Below are 18,038 nucleotides of genomic sequence, written 5' to 3'. Positions count from 1 at the left end.
TTCCTTACGAGTTAAATAATCCTTCAAGTCATTCCTAGCCTGATCGGGTATATCATTATCATGCTAATTTTAACTGTGCTACCTGGTCCTTATTCCTGGAGCACAACTTCCGTCGACGAGCTAAGCCTACGTCGATCTTCCTAATCTTATCATTTCACCTTGAACAACAAGCTTGATTTCAAGCTTGTGTCAAATCCGTGGTTCTCATAGCCTTTCACTTCATCCTTCCTTTTGCTTGATGTCGTCGCTGCTCGATGGCATCTTCATAGAGTCTCTCAACAAAATTTGTCGTGATCACCGTCAACACTTTGGCTTCTTCACAGATGTTAATTGAATTCATGGCTAGAAATACAATCCTTGCCCCTCGATGGTTTGTGATATCATTTGACTTCCTGCCAACACAGACCTGGTCGTGTTTGGTTATTCCTTACGTTCCGACATAATCTTGGAAGTGTTTCTTTGTATCTTTTGAGATCTTCAGATCAAACTCTTACCCGAAACACCATGCTATTGCTACCTCGAAGCATGACCATGGTACTCTGTATATCAACAAGAACATTGGGAGCGCAATGCTAAATGTTTCTTGATTTATTATTCAAACACCATGGTGTGGGTAATATCATGATTCTTCCCTCGCCCCTTTGTCTAAATACTTTGTAATTGCTGTCCTATCATGTATATCATGCCCCGCCTTTCCCTGGGAAGGATATACCCTAAATTCTTGTGTGCAAACACATTTTTCCTTTCCTTTGATCTGATTAATCCTGATAATCACATTTTCCTTTCCATTGGTTTGTTAGTCTTTCTTTTGATCTATATGATAAAAGAAGAAATAATTCCCTGCTTATAAAAATGCCTCAAGCTACAATTCGGTCAGTACGACCCTGTTACTAATATTGATGGCATTCCGGTAACCACCGATGGACGAGAACTTTGCCTACTAGTCCGCCTCGTTTCAACGAGCAGGAAAATGGTTCTCTTCATCCCTCTCCCTTGGTACCAACATTGTTGCCACCATAATTGACAGGTTTTCCTCTGACATGCCTCGCTATCGTGAGCATGCAAGATGTCAGCTTCCTTCCTACTTTCCACCACATGGTGGGCCCATAACCCACAGCTCCACAAGATCGGAACCTGATTCTCCTGTACATCTTTGATTCCGAAATATTCTTGCATTTGGCTTCGTATCATGTCACGAGCCACCTTTTGAGAGATGATCTATTCCCGATGCTCTGAACCCATTTCTCACACTCTGTTCAGGTATCAATCGTTTGTCCATTCGGTTGTAACTTCCTATTGTTCCTTCATACTTTGCTCTCGATGTTTTATTAAGTTTCAACTCGAGAGATACTTCTGCCTCATTCCCTGAATTGTTCACCAGATAATTAACCCTATAAGGGTCAGTTCTCCCGAAGTTACTCTTTACTTCCCAACTTAAATCTCGGGACGAGATTTCTTGTAGTGGAGGAGATTTGTAACACCCCGAGAATCTCGCTACAGTAATCTCCCCCTAACGGTGGCCATGTCATCATGATTACTATGTAGCTTGCCACCTGTTCAAAATCCAAAGCCATTTTCAAATTTGAAATAAAGTCAAATAAATTAATTCTTCGAACAGTAAAACTAAAATGTTCACACTATTCTATAAATCCCCATGATCATTGCAGTGATGAAACTGACTTCATTTGACTCTCAGGTGAATCCCTTGGAAATTAATAAGTGGCCCAACAACACTTAGCAGAACCATTTAAATGCAAACATAAGTTGTTTAATTTCAAACAAACACCAAACTTTTTGCGGCAATATTAGATAATGCCTAGTATTTGTTTAGACCAGCTGCATACTTTTATAGAAGTCATTTGGTGGTCAAACAAATGCAAATCAGTAGCTAACTTAATAAATACTTATGAAAAAAGAATAGTCGGGCCACTGTGCACTTATCAAAAAAGAATATGTCGCGAATGCTCGTAATCCTCAATCAGATCCTAGCATTCATCCTTCTGGCTCAGATGTCAGTCCAAACATGAGCTTGTTCTTATCAAATCAAACCTTGATTGATTGTCGATCTGTATCGATTCAACTCAATTATCTTTTGATCAGAGCCTCTGCTTCAGATCTTCTGATTTGAAAATCATAATTCCTTTGTATTCAAGCTTTGAAGTTATCCAGTTATATCTATAACCCGATGCCTTTGTATTCTTTCTTCTTCTGGGTGAGTATCGATACTCACATTAGATCTTTTATGGACCGCCATATCTTTGGTTGGATTATTATCCGACAATGTCCTTCATATTCATTAAACTTGTGAGTTTTGCCCTGACATATAATGCCTTTGGTAAATTCTATCATCTGCTTTTGTCAACCATGCTCTGCTTTCGAGCTGGTATATTTTAATCCTGAAGTTAGCGGTATATGTTCCTAAGATACCCCTACGGGTTGAACCTATGCCTTCCCTAATCCGTGTGAACTCGAAAGAGATGTGAGTCATAGTCTTCTGGTGCTTCACCAGATAAATCTTTCGCACTACAAATTCTTCGAAAACGAGGAGTGAATGAAAGGTTATGCATTGAAGAAGTGGGAGTCGACCTTGAACTTTGTGTTCATGCCCATGGACACGATGTAGATCTCATCATGGAAGCTTCTCTTAAAATTAATTATCCCCATGGTATAAGATCATCTTATCTGGGATTTGATCCTTTGCAACCGTGGTTCTGACCATGAGTGTTCCCCTTTGATCCCATTTCTCGGACAAATTAAAGTACTTGCCTTCTGCAGATCAATACATCTCTGCAACCTCTGTTTTGATCTTCCTTCGATTATTACCCTCCGGTATCCCGAGGATATCAAAGGACCATGTTGCTTCCTATGAGTCTTCATCTAGTATTGCTTCTCGCCGATTTCATATTTCCCTTGGGTTCTGATTTATTAGTCGCTCAAGAACACCGATAAGTGAATCGGTCCCGCACTCCGAATCAATAACTCTAAGTAATTTTCGTTCCTTACGAGTTAAATAATCCTTCAAGTCATTCCTAGCCTGATCGGGTATATCATTATCATGCTAATTTTAACTGTGCTACCTGGTCCTTATTCCTGGAGCACAACTTCCGTCGACGAGCTAAGCCTACGTCGATCTTCCTAATCTTATCATTTCACCTTGAACAACAAGCTTGATTTCAAGCTTGTGTCAAATCCGTGGTTCTCATAGCCTTTCACTTCATCCTTCCTTTTGCTTGATGTCGTCGCTGCTCGATGGCATCTTCATAGAGTCTCTCAACAAAATTTGTCGTGATCACCGTCAACACTTTGGCTTCTTCACAGATGTTAATTGAATTCATGGCTAGAAATACAATCCTTGCCCCTCGATGGTTTGTGATATCATTTGACTTCCTGCCAACACAGACCTGGTCGTGTTTGGTTATTCCTTACGTTCCGACATAATCTTGGAAGTGTTTCTTTGTATCTTTTGAGATCTTCAGATCAAACTCTTACCCGAAACACCATGCTATTGCTACCTCGAAGCATGACCATGGTACTCTGTATATCAACAAGAACATTGGGAGCGCAATGCTAAATGTTTCTTGATTTATTATTCAAACACCATGGTGTGGGTAATATCATGATTCTTCCCTCGCCCCTTTGTCTAAATACTTTGTAATTGCTGTCCTATCATGTATATCATGCCCCGCCTTTCCCTGGGAAGGATATACCCTAAATTCTTGTGTGCAAACACATTTTTCCTTTCCTTTGATCTGATTAATCCTGATAATCACATTTTCCTTTCCATTGGTTTGTTAGTCTTTCTTTTGATCTATATGATAAAAGAAGAAATAATTCCCTGCTTATAAAAATGCCTCAAGCTACAATTCGGTCAGTACGACCCTGTTACTAATATTGATGACATTCCGGTAACCACCGATGGACGAGAACTTTGCCTACTGGTCCGCCTCGTTTCAACGAGCAGGAAAATGGTTCTCTTCATCCCTCTCCCTTGGTACCAACATTGTTGCCACCATAATTGACAGGTTTTCCTCTGACATGCCTTGCTATCGTGAGCGTGCTAGATGTCAGCTTCCTTCCTACTTTCCACCACATGGTGGGCCCATAACCCACAGCTCCACAAGATCGGAACCTGATTCTCCTGTACATCTTTGATTCCGAAATATTCTTGCATTTGGCTTCGTATCATGTCACGAGCCACCTTTCGAGAGATGATCTATTCCCGATGCTCTGAACCCATTTCTCACACTCTGTTCAGGTATCAATCGTTTGTCCATTCGGTTGTAACTTCCTATTGTACCTTCATACTTTGCTCTCGATGTTTTATTAAGTTTCAACTCGAGAGATACTTCTGCCTCATTCCCTGAATTGTTCACCAGATAATTAACCCTATAAGGGTCAGTTCTCCCGAAGTTACTCTTTACTTCCCAACTTAAATCTCGGGACGAGATTTCTTGTAGTGGAGGAGATTTGTAACACCCCGAGAATCTCGCTACAGTAATCTCCCCCTAACGGTGGCCATGTCATCATGATTACTATGTAGCTTGCCACCTGTCCAAAATCCGAAGCCATTTTCAAAATTGAAATAAAGTCAAATAAATTATTTCAAGGTGTTAATTTTTTTATTTCTTCGAACAGTAAAATTAAAATGTTCACACTATTCTATAAATCCCCATGATCATTGCAGTGATGAAACCGACTTCATTTGACTCTCAGGTGAATCCCTTGGAAATTAATAAGTAGCCCAACAACACTTAGCAGAACCATTTAAATGCAAACATAAGTTGTTTAATTTCAAACAAACTCCAAACTTTTTGCGGCAATATTAGATAATGCCTAGTATTTGTTTAGACCAGTTGCATATTTTTACAAAAGTCATTTGGTGGTCAAACAAATGCAAATCAGTAGCTAACTTAATAAATACTTATAAAAAAAGAATAGTCGGGCCAGTGTGCAGTTAGGCCTGTTGGAGCAGTACAGGCCCAGCCCGCTCCCAAGTTGCCCAGCTGTCGATGGCGCCCGAGCCTGGACGCCATTCCTGCCACACCATCTTGCCATCGCGTCGCTACAGGCCACCTGGAGGGGATAAGATCGCCAGCATCGATGCCCTGGACAAGGCCAGGATCTTTTCCCCCTCCCCTCGCTTCACTGCTTCTTCACCCGCCATTGCCGCCTCTGTCGTCTCCGTCGCCTTGCTGCCCGCGTTGCCACCGAGCCCCACTTGCCTCGCCGATGTCTCCAGGAGCACCGCTGCCTCGTCCTCGTCACCTGCATGTGCTGGATCGGAGCTATGGAGCTGCATTGTCGACACGTGCTTCGGTCTTCTCCGGCGTTGTTCGCCACTGCCCCTCGTCGATCCGCCGCCTCCAGCCCTCCCAGACGCGTCTGAGCACGCCACCAGCTCCGAGGTGAGCTCGTGCATCTCCTCCCCCTCTTCGTTCGCTCGCAGACGCAACATAGGCCTAGGTCCGTCGAGCCCCACCGTAGCCGCCGTCAGTCGTCGCCGCACCCGTCGCTCCGGTCCACCTCCGGCCTTCCCAACCTCGCCATCAAACTCAAGATGACCATCTCGTCCCGTTCCCCTTCCTCCCAACGTCGATCCACCGCCGTACAACCCGGCATCGCGCATCGGACGCCATGGCCAAAGCTCGCGTCGCCCGGGCGACCTGCCTCGCCTTGGGCCTCGTTTGGCCGCGCCTGCCCGCCCCGTGCTGCTCCCTGCCACGCCCGGCGCTGGCCGCCACCCGTTGGCTGTGCCCACTGCTCGCCCGCGGCCCCCTCGCTGGCCGCCGTTCCCGCCCACCTTGGCGCCCATGGCCTCGCGCCCCTACGCCGCAGCCGCCCCGCGCCGCTCCTCCACCTGCTCGCCGCCCGCGCCGGCTCCCCCCTTGCTCTCTGCTGCAGTTGTTGCTGCTCCCCCAGCTGCCGTACCCACGGCTCCTTCCCGCGCCGCCCCTGCCTCGCTCCCATCTCCGGCCCCCGTCGCCACCCCCCTTGCGCCGCTGCGACCTCGCTGCGGACAGCCCCGCTCCGGCCCACGCGCGCCCGCCTGCCTTTGGCCGTGGTCGCCCTTGCCGGCCCACGTCCTCTGTCGCCCCTGGCCGCCGGTGCCCGCGCGCCCAGCTCGCCTCGCCGTGCGGGCGCACACCCGCGCCCGATAACCCCCTTCGCCCGTTAACTGCGTGGCCCCCTGGGCCACTGGCCTATGGGCCCCACGCCCCTTTTCTGAAAACAAAATAAAAGTTAATTAAAAATATAAATTGTTAACCAATATAATTAATTAATTAATTAATTTAATCATGTTTAAATAGCTAATTAAGTTTAATTAAAATGCTAATTAACTACTGTGAGTATGACAGGGGACCCCACCCCCTGTTGACCAGTCAACGTTGACTGGTCAACTGGGACCCCTTGGACCCACATGTCACCCTCTGGTACACTTCTATGTACGATGACCTGGGTGCACTTAGCGTTTTAATCATTATTTTCGAATTAATAACAATTTCAATATATTGTTTAAATCTTTGAAAAATCATATAAAATAAACCGTAACTCGGATGAAAATGTTTTCTACATGAAAGTTGCTCAGAAAAACGAGACGAATCCGAACACGCGGTCCGTTTACCTGTCAATTTCCTCTAACTATCTGAACATGGAACTTTCCCCCTCCGGTCATCTGTCTGACACGGGTCCGGAACCGGGAAAACATTCCTGGTTGACTTCCCCCTTCACCGGTATCGTGTAGCACCGCGTTAGAACACGTCTAGCTCTGCCTGTTGTCCTATTATGCACTTGCTTACTATGTATTTACTGTTTCTCCCCCCTCTTCTCTTCGGTAGACCCCGAGACCGATGCTGCCCCTGTGATCGACTACATCACCGATGACCCCTCCTTCTCGTCTGAGCAACTAGGCAAGCCCCCCTTTTATCATCCCGATATCGCCCATTTCCTTTCTCTCATGCTTGCATTAGATTTTGCTACTGTAATTGTTTGCTCCTATTCTGATGCATAGCCTGCTTTGGTAACCTGCTCATTGTTACCTACCTGCTTATCCTAAACTGCTTAGTATAGGTTGGTTAGTGATCCATCAGTGACCCCCACCTTGTCCTTGTTGCCCCTGCTTCATCATTGAAGACCCGATCAACGGGATCGAAGACCAGGCCCCGGCACCGCACATCACTTTCCCCTTAGTTGCTCGACACTACTGGGTTACTACCGAGTGCCTAGGGTGAGACCTCTACAGCACTTCTGATGTTAACCCTGTAGTGTAGCTATTCGGTCCTGGTCATCGGGGGTGATTCCGCCTTAACCACTTCCGATACGACTCTGTCGTGCAACCCCTCAAGTGTGAACCTTGTGGGTGGTTCCTCTTACGTTCACCTTGATGATTACATCGAGTGAAATTCACCGGGGGTGATTCCTCGGGTTTTCCCCTTGATGTTTGGACACACGGATACTTGGACTTTACCACTGTTACCTGGAAAGACGGGTCGGCCCTGAGGGGTACCCGCGCGAGCTTAATTGCGAGTGATGTGGAGTCGGGTTGACCTAGAAGGTGCCCGCGAGATAATTACGAGGCGTGGCCGGGCATTCCTAGCCCTTGCCGCAAGTCCTCGAGACGGGGCAACGGGGTCACATCTTTCGTGAGTCTCTGCTTGTTACCGCGTGCTCCTAATCCACTACGATTTGGATATTTGATCCGAGGGGCCTCTGGCCTGATAGCACTAACCAGCACGTGGGGATAGTATGGGCGTTCTGCGTCGTATACATCAGCCGAAGCTTAATAGACGTCAGCGACTGAGCGGCGCGCGCCGGGTTGGACTGCGTAAGCACCTGCCTTGTTGAAGGAGGTAGCTAAGTCTGCTCACCGGCCGCGTACGCAACGTGCAGGAGTTCCCGGGGAGATGGCCCATGACCCCTGGGGGCATAGGTTTAGTCCGGCGTGCTGACCTCTCTATTAAGCCTAGGTCGGGTTGCAGCGTATTGTTTGGCCGAGGCCGGGCATGACCGAGGAAAGTGTGTCCGACCGGAGTTAAGCGAGCGTGGTGGGTAAGTTGGTGCACCCCTGCAAGGAAGAAAACATCTATCGATAGCCTGTCCTACGGTAACAGACACTTGGAGTTGTATCCCGATCGATACAACTAGAACTGGATACTTGTGATGAGAACTGGATGGTGATGAGAATTGGATTGTGATGGCACTTGGATAGTATGGCTCTGGGATTGTTTTCTCGCAGGGAGTCGAGAAAGGATCTCTGGCCGAGGTTGATAACACTACTACTACTTTACTTTATGCTACTCTACTCCCTCCTGTTGCTGCAAGATGGTGGTTTCCAGAAGATGCTAGTCTTCGATAGGACTAGGTTCTCCCCTCTATTCTGGCATTTCTGCAGTTCAGTCCACATACAGCCCATTTCATTGATACCGATGCATATGTAGTGTAGTTCCTTGCTTGCGAGTACTTTGCATGAGTACTCACGGTTGCTTTGCTCCCCCTTTTCCCCCTTTCTTCTTCTTTCTGGTTGATGCAGCCAGATGTCAGAGCCTAGGAGCCAGATGCCACCGCCGATGCTTACTACTACGTGGAGGCCGCCGCCGACTAGGAGTAGTTAGGAGGCTCCCAGGCAGGAGGCCTTGCCTTTTCGATCGATGTTGCTTTTGTTCTAGCCTTCTTAAGGCAAACTTGTTTAACTCATGTCTGTACTCAGATAATGTTGCTTCCGCTGACTCTTGTGTTTTCGAGCTTATGTATTCGAGCCCTCGAGGCCCCTGGCTTGTAATATAAAGCTTGTATTATTTTAATCTGTGTCTAGAGTTGTGTTGTGATATCTTCCCGTGAGTCCTTGATCTTGATCGTACACATTTGCGTGTATGATTAGTGTACGATTGAATCGAGGGCGTCAAAAGTTGGTATCAGAGCCGACTGCCTGTAGGTAGCCCCCTTTACAACTCCTTGGCCGAAGTCGAGTCTAGTCACTGAAAAACTTCTACTAACATGGCTGTGTGTCTTACGGGCCCACGTCGCCATTGGGTGGTATTAGGATCTTTTACTCCTCGTCTATACTCTGGGAATCTGATCTCTCTTCTATTCGGGTTAAATGATTTTGCTAAAATCTAACTTTAGGTTCTCGAAAATACTTTCTCCCGGAGAGCCCCTTCAGTTGAGATGATCGCTTGCTGCTTTAGAAGATTTCGAAGATACTCTCCGATGTTTCCCCGAAACCCTTGTGCCCTTCGCCGTTGCAATTCCATATCACCGATAAATCCCTCTGGAGAACTACATACACCTGTCGTTCATATTGTCATCCCCAGTTGATCTTGTTATTACAAGATGCCTAGTAATACTTTTAGGTATTTCGAGAATCCATTGTGCCTGCTGCGTTGCAGCTCCTTTTCCGCATGAATACGTGTACGAATAATTCCTCACAATTACCGGGGATTCGTTCATCCCCAATTGTTTAGGTATTTAACAAAAGTCTTCGAAATACCATTCGATCTTCTGAAAATTCCTCAGCAGCCTATTGTTGTTGAAATTCTTGTTTGCTTGCATTATGGTTACTTCCATATTTCTAGTAATCTTTGTTGACATCCTCTGTCACTATCGTTTCGAGTCCCTCGATCCAATATGTCGCGAATGCTCGTAATCCTCAATCAGATCCTAGGATTCATCCTTCCGGCTCAGATGTCACTCCAAACATGAGCTTGTTCTTGTCAAATCAAACCTTGATTGATTGTCGATCTGTATCGATTCAACTCAATTATCTTTTGATCAGAGCCTCTGCTTCAGATCTTCTGATTTGAAAATCGTAATTCCTTTGTATTCAAGCTTTGAAGTTATCCAGTTATATCTATAACCCGATGCCTTTGTATTCTTTCTTCTTCTGGGTGAGTATCGATACTCACATCAGATCTTTTATGGACCGCCATATCTTTGGTTGGAATATTATCCGACAATGTCCTTCATATTCATTAAACTTGTGAGTTTTGCCCTGACATATAATGCCTGGGGTAAATTCTATCATCTGCTTTTGTCAACCATGCTCTGCTTTCGAGCTGGTATATTTTAATCCTGAAGTTAGCGGTATATGTTCCTAAGATACCCCTACGGGTTGAACCTATGCCTTCCCTAATCCGTGTGAACTCGAAAGAGATGTGAGTCATACTCTTCTGGTGCTTCACCAGATAAATCTTTCGCACTACAAAATTTTCAAAAATGAGGAGTGAATGAAAGGTTATGCATTGAAGAAGTGGAAGTCGACCTTGAACTTTGTGTTCATGCCCATGGACACGATGTAGATCTCATCATGGAAGCTTCTCTTAAAATTAATTATGCCCATGGTATAAGATCATCTTATATGTGGGATTTGATCGTTTCAAACCGTGGTTCTGACCATGAGTGTTCCCCTTTGATCCCATTTGTCGGAAAAGTTAAATTACTTGCCTTCTGCAGGTCAATACATCTCTGCAACCTCTGTTTTGATCTTCCTTCGATTATTACCCTCCGGTTCTCCAGGATATCAAAGGACCGTGTTGCTTCCTATGAGTCGTCATCTAGTATTGCTTCTCACCGATTTCATATTTCCCCCGGGTTCTGATTTATTAGTCACTCAAGAACACCGATATGTGAATCGATCCCGCACTCCGAATCAATAACTCTAAGTAATTTTCGTTCCTTATGAGTTAAATAATCCTTCAAGTCATTCCTGGCCTGATCGGGTATATCATTATCGTGCTAATTTTAACTGTGCTACCTGGTCCTTATTCCTGGAGCACAACTTCCGTCGACGAGCTAAGCCTACGTCGATCTTCCTAATCTTATCATTTCACCTGGAACAACAAGCTTGATTTCAAGCTTGTGTCAAATCCGTGGTTCTCATAGCCTTTCACTTCATCCTTCCTTTTGCTTGATGTCGTTGCTGCTCGATCGCATCTTCATAGAGTCTCTCAACAAAATTTGTCGTGATCACCGTCAACACTTTGGCTTCTTCACAGATGTTAATTGAATTCATGGCTAGAAATACCATCGCTGCCCCTCGATGGTTTGTGATATCATCGATGTCATCCTTGACTTCCTGCCAACACAGACCTGGTCGTGTTTGGTTATTCCTTATGTTCCGACATAATCTTGGAAGTGTTCCTTTGTATCTTTTGAGATCTTCAGATCCAACTCTTACCCGAAACACCATGTTATTGCTACCTCGAAGCATGACCATGGTACTCTGTATATCAACAAGAACATTGGAAGCGCAATGCTAAATGTTTCTTGATTTATTATTCAGACACCTTGGTGTGGGTAATATCATGACTCTTCCCTCGCCCCTTTGTCTAAATACTTTGTAATTGTTGTCCTATCATGTATATCATGCCCCGCCTTTCCCTGGGAAGGATATACCCTAAATTCTTGTCTGCAAACACATTTTTCCTTTCCTTTGATCTGATTAATCCTGATAATCACATTTTCCTTTCCATTGATTTGTTAGTCTTTCTTTTGATCTATATGATAGAAGAAGAAATAATTCCCTACTTATAAAAATGCCTCAAGGTACAATTCGGTCAGTACGACCGTGTTACTAATATTGATGACATTCCGGTAACCACCGATGGACGAGAACTTCGCCTACTGGTCCGCCTCGTTTCAACGAGCAGGAAAATGGTTCTCTTGATCCCTCGCCCTTGGTACCAACGTTGTTGCCACCATTACTGACAGGTTTTCCTCTGACATGCCTCGCTATCGTGACCGTGCAAGATGTCAGCTTCCTTCCTACTTTCCACCACATGGTGGGCCCATAACCCATTGCTCCACAAGATTGGAACCTGATTCTCCTGTACATCTTTGATTCCGAAATATTCTTGCATTTGGCTTCGTATCATGTCACGAGCCACCTTTCGAGAGATGATCTATTCCCGATGCTCTGAACCCATTTCTCACACTCTGTTCAGGTATCAATCATTTGTCCATTCGGTTGTAACTTCCTATTGTACCTTCATACTTTGCTCTCGATGTTTTATTAAGTTTCAACTCGAGAGATACTTCTGCCTCATTCCCTGAATTGTTCACCAGATAATTAACCCTATAAGGGTCAGTTCTCCCGAAGTTACTCTTTACTTCCCCACTTAAATCTCGGGACAAGATTTCTTGTAGTGGAGGAGATTTGTAACACCCCGAGAATCTTGCTACAGTAATCTCCCCCTAATGGTGGCCATGTCATCATGATTACTATGTAGCTTGCCACCTGTCCAAAATCCAAAGCCATTTTCAAATTTGAAATAAAGTCAAATAAATTATTTCTTCGAACAGTAAAACTAAAATGTTCACACTATTCTATAAATCCCCATGATCATTGTAGTGATGAAACCGACTTCATTTGACTCTCAGGTGAATCCCTTGGAAATTAATAAGTAGCCCAACAACACTTAGCAGAACCATTTAAATGCAAACATAAGTTGTTTAATATCAAACAAACTCCAAACTTTTTGCGGCAATATTAGATAATGCCTAGTATTTGTTTAGACCAGTTGCATATTTTTACAAAAGTCATTTGGTGGTTAAACAAATGCAAATCAGTAGCTAACTTAATAAATACTTATCAAAAAAGAATAGTCGGGCCAGTGTGCACTTAGGCCTGTTGGAGCAGTACAGGCCCAGCCCGCTCCCAAGTTGCCCAGCTGTCGATGGCGCCCGAGCCAGGATGCCGTTCCTGCCACACCATCTTTCCATCACGTCGCTACAGGCCACCTGGAGGGGATAAGATCGCCAGCATCGATGCCCTGGACAAGGCCAGGATCTTTTCCCCCTCCCCTCGCTTCGCTGCTTCTTCACCCGCCATGGCCGCCTCTGTCGTCTCCGTCGCCTTGCTGCCCGCGTTGCCACCGAGCCCCACTTGCCTCGCCGACGTCTCCGGGAGCACCGCTGCCTCGTCCTCGTCACCTGCACGTGCTGGATCGGAGCCATGGAGCTGCATCGTCGACACGTGCTTCGGTCTTTTCCGGCGCTGTTCGCCACTACCCCACGTCGATCCGCCGCCTCCAGCCCTCCCCGATGCGTCTGAGCATGCCACCAGCTCCGGGGTGAGCTCGTGCATCTCCTCCCCCTCTTCGTTCGCTCGCAGACGCAACGTAGGCCTAGGTCCGTCGAGCCCCACCGTAGCCGCAGTCAGTCGTCGCCGCACCCGTCACTCCGGTCGACCTCCGGCCTTCCCACCCTCGCCATCAAACTCACGATGACCATCACGTCCGGTTCCCCCTCCTCCCGACCTCGATCCGTCGCCGTACAGCCCGGCATCACGCATCAGACGCCATGGCCAAAGCTCGCGTCGCCCGCGCGACCTGCCTCGCCTTGGGCCTCGTTTGGTCGCGCCTGCCCGCCCCGTGCTGCTCCCCGCCACACCCGGCGCTGGCCGCCGCCCGTTGGCCGCGCCCACTGCTCGCCCACGGCCCCCTCGCTGGCCGCCGTTCCCGCCCACCTTGGTGCCCACGGCCCCGCGCTCCTACGCCGCAGCCGCCCCGCGCCGCTCCTCCTCCTGCTCGCCGCCCGCGCAGGCTCCCCCCTTGCTCTCTGCTGCAGCTGTTGCTGCTCCCCCAGCTGCCATACCCACGGCTCCTTCCCGCGCCGCCCGTGCCTCTCTCCCATCTTCGGCCCCCGTCGCCACCCCCCCTGCGCCGCTGCGACCTCGCTGCGGACAGCCCCGCTCCGGCCCACGCGCGCCCGCCTGCCTTTGGCCGCGGTCGCCCTTGTCGGGCCACGTCCTCTGTCGCCCTGGCCGCCGGCGCCCCGGCGCCCGCGCGCCCAGCTCGCCTCGCCGTGTGGGCGCACACCCGCGCCCGATAACCCCCTTCGCCCGTTAACTGCGTGGCCCCCTGGGCCACTGGCCTATGGGCCCCACGCCCCTTTTCTGAAAACAAAATAAAAGTTAATTAAAAATATAAATTGTTAACCAATATAATTAATTTAATCATGTTTAAGTAGCTAATTAAGTTTAATTAAAATGCTAATTAACTACTATGAGTATGACAGGGGGACCCCACCCCCTGTTGACCAGTCAACGTTGACTGGTCAACTGGGACCCCCTGGACCCACATGTCACCCTCTGTTACACTTCTATGTACACAGATCTGGGAGCACTTAGCATTTTAATCATTATTTTCGAATTAATAACAATTTCTGAATATTGTTTAAATCTTTGAAAAATCATATAAAATAAACCGTAACTCGGATGAAAATGTTTTCTACATGAAAGTTGCTCAGAAAAACGAGATGAATCCGAACACGCGGTCCGTTTACCTGTCAGTTGCCTCTAACTATCTGAACATGGAACTTTCCCCCTCCGGTCATCTGTCTGACACGGATCCGGAACCGGGAAAACATTCCTGGTTGACTTCCCCCTTCACCGGTATCGTGTAGCACCGCGTTAGAACACCTCTAGCTCTGCCTATTGTCCTATTATGCACTTGCTTGCTATGTATTTACTGTTTCTCCCCCATCTTCTCTTCGGTAGACCCCGAGACCGACGCTGCCCCTGTGATCGACTACGTCACCGATGACCCCTCCTTCTCGTCTGAGCAACCAGGCAAGCCCCCCCTTTGATCATCCCGATATCACCCATTTCCTTTCTCTCATGCTTGCATTAGATTTTGCTACTGTAATTGTTTGCTCCTATTCTGACGCATAGCCTGCTTTGGTAACCTGCTCATTGTTACCTACCTGCTTATCCTAAACTGCTTAGTATAGGTTGGTTAGTGATCCATCAGTGACCCCCACCTTGTCCTTGTTGCCCCTGCTTCATCATTGAAGACCCGATCAACGGGATCGAAGACCAGGCCCCGGCACCGCACATCACTTTCCCCTTAGTTGCTCGACACTACTGGGTTACTACCGAGTGCCTAGGGTGAGACCTCTATAGCACTTCTGATGTTAACCCTGTAGTGTAGCTATTCGGTCCTGGTCACCGGGGGTGATTCCGCCTTAACCACTTCCGATACGACTCTGTCGTGCAACCCCTCAAGTGTGAACCTCGGGGGTGGTTCCTCTTATGTTCACCTTGATGATTACATCGAGTGAAATTCACCGGGGGTGATTCCTCGGGTTTTCCCCTGATGTTTGGACACACGGATACTTGGACTTTACCACTGTTACTTGGAAAGACGGGTCGGCCCTGAGGGGTACCCGCGCGAGCTTAATTGCGAGTGATGTGGAGTCGGGTTGACCTAGAAGGTGCCCGCGAGATAATTACGAGGCGTGGCCGGGCATTCCTAGCCCTTGCCACAAGTCCTTGAGACGGGGCAACGGGGTCACATCTTTCGTGAGTCTCTGCTTGTTACTGCGTGCTCCTAATCCACTACGATTTGGATATTTGATCCGAGGGGCCTCTGGCCTGATAGCACTAACCAGCACGTGGGCATAGTATGGGCGTTCTGCGTCGTATACATCAGCGAAAGCTTAATAGACGTTAGCGACTGAGTGGCGCGCGCCGGGTTGGACTGCGTAAGCACCTGCCTTGTTGAAGGAGGTAGCTAAGTCTGCTCACCGGCCGCGTACGCAACATGCAAGAGTTCCCGGGGAGATGGCCCATGACCCCTGGGGGCATAGGTTTAGTCCGGCGTGCTGACCTCTCTATTAAGCCTAGGTCGGGTTGCGGCGTATTGCTTGGCCGAGGCCGGGCATTACCGAGGAAAGTGTGTCCGGCCGGAGTTAAGCGAGCATGGTGGGTAAGTTGGTGCACCCCTGCAAGGAAGAAAACATCTATCGATAGCCTGTCCTACGGTAACGGACACTTGGAGTTGTATCCCGATCGATACAACTAGAACTGGATACTTGTGATGAGAACTGGATGCTGTTGAGAATTGGATTGTGATGACACTTGGATAGTATGGCTCTGGGATTGCTTTCTCGCAGGGAGTCGAGAAAGGATCTCCGGCTGAGGTTGATAACACTACTACTACTACTTTACTTTATGCTACTCTACTCCCTCCTGTTGCTGCAAGATGGTGGTTTCCAGAAGATGCCAGTCTTCGGACTAGGTTCTCCCCTCTATTCTGGCATTTCTGCAGTTCAGTCCACATACAACCCATTTCATTGATACTGATGCATATGTAGTGTAGTTCCTTGCTTGCGAGTACTTTGCATGAGTACTCACGGTTGCTTTGCTCCCCCTTTTCCCCCTTTCTTCTTCTTTCTGGTTGATGCAACCAGATGTCGGAGCCCAGGAGCCAGATGCCACCGCCGATGCTTACTACTACGTGGAGGCCGCCGACGACTAGGAGTAGTTAGGAGGCTCCCAGGCAGGAGGCCTTGCCTTTTCGATCGATGTTGCTTTTGTGCTAGCCTTCTTAAGGCAAACTTGTTTAACTCATGTCTGTACTCAGATAGTGTTGCTTCCGCTGACTCTTGTGTTTTCGAGCTTATGTATTCGAGCCCTCGAGGCCCCTTGCTTGTAAAATAAAGCTTGTATTATTTTAATTTGTGTCTAGAGTTGTGTTGTGATATCTTCCCGTGAGTCCTTGATCTTGATCGTACACATTTGCGTGTATGATTAGTGTATGATTGAATCGAGGGCGTCACAACGGTGATGGGTTGGATGAGATCTATCATGTAATCGAGTTAGTTTTGTTAGGGTTTGATCCCTAGTATCCACTATGTTCTGAGATTGATGTTGCTATGACTTTGCTATGCTTAATGCTTGTCACTAAGGCCCGAGTGCCATGATTTCAGATCTGAACCTATTATGTTTTCATGAATATATGTGAGTTCTTTATCCTATCTTGCAAGTCTATAGTCACCTACTATGTGTTATGATCCGGCAACCCCGAAGTGACAATAATCGGGACCACTCCCGGTGATGACCATAGTTTGAGGAGTTCATGTATTCACTATGTGCTAATGCTTTGTTCCGGTATTCTATTAAAAGGAGGCCTTAATATCCCTTAGTTTCCGCTAGGACCCCGCTTCCATGGGAGGGTAGCACAAAAGATGTCATGCAAGTTCTTTTCCATAAGCACGTATGACTATATTCGGAATACATGCCTACATTACATTGATGAATTGGAGCTAGTTCTGTGTCACCCAATGTTATGATTGTTACATGATGAACCGCATCCGGCATAATTCTCCATCACCGATCCAATGCCTACGAGCTTTTCACATATTGTTCTCCGCTTATTTACTTTTCCGTTGCTACTGTTACAATCACTACAAAACCCAAAAATATTACTTTGCTACTATTATCGTTACTTCCATATTACTTTGCTACTAAATACTTTGCTGCAGATATTAAGTTATCCAGGTGTGGTTGAATTGACAACTCAACTGCTCATACTTGAGAATATTCTTTGGCTTCCCTTGTGTCGAATCAATAAATTTGGGTTGAATACTCTACCCTCGAAAACTGTTGCGATCCCCTATACTTGTGGGTTATCAAGACTATTTTCTGGCGCCGTTGCCGGGGAGCATAGCTCTATTCTTTGAGTCACTTGGGATTTATATCTGCTGGTCACTATGAAGAACTTGAAAGACGCTAAGACAACAATTTATCCCTCAACTACGAGGGGAGGTAAGGAACTACCATCTAGCTCTGCACTTGATTCACCTTCTGTTTTGAGTAAGCTTGCGACACCTAAACCTGCTTCTCCTATTCGTTCTGATATGTCGCATGTTATTGATGACGCCACTTCTGCTATGCATGATACTTATGAGGAAACTACTTCTATGCTTGATACTACTGTGCCACTTGGTGAATTTCTTGATGAACAAATTGCTAGGGCTAGAGAGAAAGAAATTAATGAAACTGATTATATTGATGAAAGTGATGATGAAGACATGCCTGTTATTCCTGAGGGTTATGTTTTTGATAAAGAAGCTTCTTTAGCTATTTTAGCTTGCAAAGATAGATATGAACTCAAGAGGTTATTAGCTAAATGGAAGCAGCAATCTCTTAATGATAGAATGAAACCTGACCCTGCTTTTGCAACTTCACCTATCTGTGTTACCGATAAGGATTATGAATTCTCTGTTGATCCTGATATAATTACTTTGGTTGAATCTGATCC

This window comes from Aegilops tauschii, chromosome 5, assembly GCF_002575655.3.
Source record: "Aegilops tauschii subsp. strangulata cultivar AL8/78 chromosome 5, Aet v6.0, whole genome shotgun sequence".
Lineage (NCBI taxonomy): Eukaryota > Viridiplantae > Streptophyta > Magnoliopsida > Poales > Poaceae > Aegilops > Aegilops tauschii.
Note: the sequence above shows the minus strand (reverse complement) of the source record.